This window comes from Paramormyrops kingsleyae, chromosome 13 (genome assembly GCF_048594095.1).
Source record: "Paramormyrops kingsleyae isolate MSU_618 chromosome 13, PKINGS_0.4, whole genome shotgun sequence".
In the NCBI taxonomy this organism is placed as follows: domain Eukaryota; kingdom Metazoa; phylum Chordata; class Actinopteri; order Osteoglossiformes; family Mormyridae; genus Paramormyrops; species Paramormyrops kingsleyae.
The window spans coordinates 22,914,985-22,921,173 of NC_132809.1; positions in this window are offsets into that span (position 1 = coordinate 22,914,985).

Sequence of the window (6,189 nt, forward strand, 5' to 3'; positions counted from 1 at the left end):
CACTTACAGTTGACCATGGAATATCTAGCAGAGAAGAAATTTCACAAACTGACTTATTGCAAAGGTGGCATCCAATGACAGCACCACACCTGAATTCACTAAACTCTTCAGAACATCCCATTCTTTCACAAATGTTTGTAAACCTGACTGTATGACTATGTGCTTGATTTTACACGCCTGTGGCAATGGGTGTGAATGAAACACCTGATTTCAATGATTACAAGGTGTGGGCCAAATGAGGGTGATCAGTGTGGCAGCAGGAGCATGTCCCTTGTCATTTTGTCCTCCTTGACTTCTTCCCTATATGGGCTTTAAGCCTGAAGGAACTTTGTCCTGCCCCCTGGCTGTGGCATTGATCATCCACCATCCATGTCCCATTGGCCCTCCTTGAAGCTGACAGTATGGAAACCATGGTTACAGTCAGACTATGTGGTGTTGCTTGCCTTCTGTTGGTGCATAGCGATGATCGCCCCCTGCTGGTGCATGCCGGACTCTCAACTGGCTATTCTGTCACAACATATAGAGGTGAGAGTAAACCTTGGGCTCAGAGCACAGTCATTTATCCAGCACCCATAGGAGAGTGTTAAGGGCATTGCTCAAGGGCCCAAGAGTGATATAGACACTTTACCCACCACAGGATTCAAAACGACAACCTTCTGGAGACAGGCATTGACTCCCAACCCACCTACCTCATCTCTGAGGGATCATCTGTGTACAACGTTTACAGTCTGAAATTATTTGTGCTCAACAGCCTTATTTTAAATATATTGTAAGGGGCAAACAGAACAACATCATGCAACCTAGTGATGCCTTGAGACTGCTGCATGCGAAGGACCTCTCACATTACCCCCCCCCCCCCCCCCCCCCCACTGCTTTTACGGACGCCTCAAGTAACGGAATCCCAGTGATGCTGACTGATCTGCTTAATTTGTTATGGTTTAAATGAGGTGGACACTTTGTTCTGTGCCGGGCTGCTCTCATTTAGGCTTCTTACAGCGACGGTGCCTCGGAAAGGACAGGGGCTTATAAGGGACATTTAATTTCCTGCATTCCTTAATTGGAGATATAAAAATGAAAATGAAGAGCCTCCTAACAAATACAGCAGAACTACGGGCTAATCTCCGTGCTCAGAACCCAAAAGAAGCTTAAACAGCATGAGCAGAAATCTACTTAATGACAGCCAAGCCAAACCTCCTCTTAATGAGGGAACTCGAGTTTGCGTGTGCTACTCAGTTACATTTAGCCTGCTAATCCTCCCTGTCTAGGAAACACCGGGGTTGAGTAAACATTTGCCCCGAAATGTAACCTGGCCCTGCATGAGTCACAGTGGAAGTCGTTACCACCATTATCTCATCTGAAACAGGACGGGTGGCTTAGCGAAACATAGACTGCCCTAAACGAGTCAGATGACTTTGATCAGCCAATCAAGGTGGAGGAAAAAAAGCAACGTAACGCACAAAGTGATGATCTGGGACTGTGCATGTTCAGTCATGGTCACAAATCAGTAACATCCCTTTTATTTATCTGCAATTTCGTTGGAGGGAAAAGCATGATTAAAATTTGATGAATTGCCAATTCATTATAGTATTTAAGGCTGCATAATTAAGTATTTCAAGACAGTAATGCACTGGGTGTAAGTGTGAACACTAATTGTAAAAAGAATTTACATGCACACAGCTTGATTAAGATTCTGTTAAGCTCCATCTGTCGTATAGGTGTGTTTGAATAGGCTGGTGAATCAGCACACCTTAGAAAGCCACCAGACTGATAGGAAGATCCCAGAATGCATCTGGACTGGGGGACAAAGATGGGCACTTTCAGTCTGTAAAGGGGTTAAATCGGAACCATAGAGGAGGGGGAAGCCCTGTCAGGTGCAGAGCAGCAAGGAGTGGGGGGGGGGGGGGACGGGGGACGGGGGGGGGGGGCGTCCTGAATAAGCTGCTTTGTGTATTAGTTTATTAGTTATATGTATTCATGATGATCATAAGGGTATATTATAACTAATATGATCACAGTCTTAAAGATAAAGTAGGTTCATGTGTGGGAATGTTGTGTTACCACTTTAAAGCAATACAAAATAAACTAAAAACATGTGATCAGAAAGGTTTTTTTGTACATATCGAATAGTGAAATAATATTTTTTGAAACATAACCTGTAAATGAAAATTAAAAATGCATCCAAATGGCTTATCACTGCAAGCAATATTCTCGCTTATTTATTCATAATGTCCCATGAAAATGCGTTAAAATATAAAATTTTTCATCAATTGTTTCTTACACATCTTACCTCTAGCAGATTCTAGGTACTAAGTGAAGTTTTGGCAGCAGTACAGAAAGCTAAATAAGTCAAAATACAAAAACATGCAACAGAAATCAACATATCATGCAGGAAAATGTCATCCACTACAGAAATGAATGTCTGTTCTGAGCTACTAATGAAAATTAATATTAAAGATGATTATTTTAAAGTGCAAAGCCAGTCTCTTATTAAACCATTCACTTTGAATCTTTCCCTAAATTCTGGAACATTAAGTAAGGAATAAGGGTCAACATTGAAGGAGGTGGAGCTGCACTCCAGTAAGGTGCGATTTGGAAATAGGGAGGCGGAGCTACATTCCGGTAAGATACGATCTGGACGCAGGGAGGCGGAGCTGTGCTTCAAACTTTTCAGTTGTAAAACATTTGACACTTTCAGTTTATAGAGCAGCTGTTCAGAGGAACAGTGTTTTTAAAGGATAGACACGGTAAAGAGTAAAGAAGGATTGCCAGGCTGAGCATCGCTGAATCAAATGTCAAATCTGTCCTTGACATTCAGTGGGCAGCAGTCACACTTCATGGGTAAACAGACAGAAGGCAGAGATGGAAAGATTGTCAGTGAAGCGCTATGGTCTGAAGGCCAGGAGTGATGGCTTCTCAGTGTACCAAAGCCATGATCTGTTTGCTGCATGGCCTCACCACCCTCCACTAGGCATGTGTGCTCTCCCACATTTACTAGATGTCATGTCACCAGAGTCCAAATTTATTTAGTATTCTTTGAAGGAGGTACTAGGAGTAGCCTTGTCAATTTGCACTGTCTAGGTGCTGGGTTTGAGTCCTACCATAGCTGTCACTGTCTGGAAGTTATGTCTCCTCCTCGTGTTATGTGATTGGTGGGTGGGTGGTTTGGCGTTTTGGGCCGTGGCCTGTCGCATATTCGGGATGTGTACCCGGTTCATTACCGCGCTCATGTATATCACACACTCTACGTCCGGCGTGCCATCCTAAAGTGTGCCTCTAATCATATCGGCAGGCTTAGGAGGCCTTACCTCCCTCTGATGATATCATAGCCTATGTTGGTTGTGTCACATGCATGATGCATCTACACTGGAGTCCTTTGGTGCACATGTAGAGAAAATAATCAACCACTTCAAAACCTGAAAATGAGAAACACTAGCAGCAGGTGCTCGCAGAATGGTTTGTATTCCTGGACGGTACCTTTCCCCACTCTCACAATTTCCGTCATGCTTGTCTTAGTTTCGCTTCACTTTACTGATCATCTCGCATCCATCACCTGCCCCCAGCAGTGCCAGTCCTTCTCATCTTCTGCTTCTTTTTGCTCTGTGTCTTGCCGCGGCTACATTCGTATGTCCTCCTGTACGTCGTCGTGAGTGATGCCGACTCGAATGCCACCCCTGGTGATGTCAATTCGCTGTGTCACGGGCATTATTCGTGTGAGCATCTCCTGCACTGTGCTCCAGTTTTAAATGGCCCATATCTCCTTCAAAAGCAGACCTGAGGCCTCTCTTACCCCTACCGTAGGCTTCAGTTTCCCTATAAAGATCTGTCACTGTGCCAGGCCGGCCCACCGTATGGCCTCCCACATTAAGAGAAAGAGTGTTTTTTTAACTGACCTGATTAATCCTGGTCATTAATTTCGATTAAACCCCAAGACCAAGGACATCACTCCTATTAACCCAGAGCTGTGCCGATGCTCCTGAGTCCTACAGGAAGGTTTGCAGCCACAGGCTGGAAAAATTATCAGATGAACAGTTCGATTCTGCGGGAAGATTAAAAAAGGAGCTGCTGTCTGAACCGATGCCGTATCCACATTGTCATACACCCGTTATCCCTGCGGTATAATCATTTTTTAGGTCAGCAATGATTGTGCAACTCGTATTAAGTTTGTTTCATTAAAATTCCATTTGTTTTCTCTTATTTAATTTCCCAGAGCGGCCCAGAATTAGTTATACAATTTCCCATATCCTGTTCCCACGTCTTTCCATCAAGGAGATGCAATCTTAAAAGTGTTTCGTCCCCAAGTGGGGGCTTTTGCTGTTCCGTAATTAGAATAAATAACCACAGAACAGCGTCTCCCAATTAATGTTCAGTGTTGGTGCGTCTCTTGCTGATATCATGGTTCATTGGGCAGCTCCACCCCGCCAGGTTGTGGGTTCCAATCACACCTCTGCCCTGTGTGTGTGGGGGGGTTATATATCCTCCCCTTGTTAGTGGACCCCCCCCCCCACAGTTTAAATATAAATTGGCACCTAGATATTTCCCGTAGCATATTGGAGCAGGTAGAAAAGCAGGATAACAGAAGAAGCACCAAGGTCGGACCATTTTAATATAATATATAACCTGGTTTAGATGGTGACATTCTGAGAATAGCATTTTCAATAAAAAATATACACTCCCTGGTATATTTTCCATTCCATGAACACTATGCATCTTGAAGTTGGCAGTTGGGTGGTTATTAAAGAGCTTGGCTTGAGCCCAGAAGGTGATTCCACAGAGAAAGCACTGTTGTACGATTAATCAAAGCATTCTAGGTAAATTTCTTATAAATCCAAGTACCTCCATGAAAGTACAAAAGCTCTGCTGTTGCTGTTGATAGAGGGACGTTGGGTAAGCCTAGCAGAAGACTGCAGAGCATGATGGTGTCTCCGGGGGGGGTCTGCCTGCGCTCCACATCGGGGCCTGAGCGCCGTGTGAGTTTGCAGCTGCTCCACACGGGTTTCCTCCTGCTCCTCGGGTTTCGGGTCACAGACTGGCATGGTTCTGACCAGGTCCAGATCGCACCGGCGCATGTGAATGGTGTGATGCTTGCCAGCCACCCAGTGGTCTCTCCATGGCCACCATGACATTCGGACGATCAGTTTACGGGGCACGGATAGGCAAATAATGAATTAGACGCATTGCGCTCCTGCCTGATCAAGCTCTGCATCCATTCCAGAATACTCTAGGCCACTTATCCGTCCCATGGATCCAAAAAGCCAACAGCATGTTGACAAGGGCTTTGTCTGAGTTTTATCTCAATGGATTATCAGCACTTCGAGCCGCGAACACCGGGACAGCACTTTAAGGGACAGCTGGACGTCAGATTCCTCCATAATACTGTGTTTCCTCTGAACGCCGAGCCACTAATCCCCCTTATCGCGCGACCCATCGGCATGGCAGGTATTAAAGCGAATGTGGAGGTTAATAATACTCAGGGGCGTGAGACATGGAGACAAACAGCTGTAATGCTGCATGCTGTCTGAGGCAGGAGAGCTATCAGGGCTCTTTGCTGTGCTGATTTACATACCAAAAAGCCACTTAACTGGAATTTGACAGCACACGCTGCAGGCATCACACAGATACGGGTTTCCGCGGAGAAACTTTTCCCAATTTCCGCAAACACTATTTTCTTCAGAGATCTTTACCGGTGGGAGCTCGAGGGAATTGTAAGTGAAGGGATACGGATTTTGGATGGTGTCAGAGGTCCTGGGTGGATGTTTGCATGCCAGGGGCCTGTAGCAATCATCCTAATCCAATCCCTGACTCATCCCAGATCTCAGTCACACCCTGAAGACATGGAGCCAGGTTCCCCTCTCCCATGCAGGAACATGAAGATCATTCCTTGGCAATTTATGGAAAACAAATCCATCCACCCTCCATGTTCCATCACTATCAAAGTTCTCGTCATGTTCTTCGTAATGCAGAAGTCAGAAATGGCCCTCCTGTTTCAGGAAGACTGCCGTCCCTTCGTCTTCCTGCTGCGGGCAATCTCCGAACCCTGAGCCAGAAAGTGGGTGAAAGGAGACCCTGCCAATGACACGTTTCATTGAGGAAACATCACTAGAGCTAGAATACCACAGACGAACGGAACGAAATGAGGATCCTGCCCAAGGTGCCAGACTATGAATTATTAATATATTCAAGTCTAATATT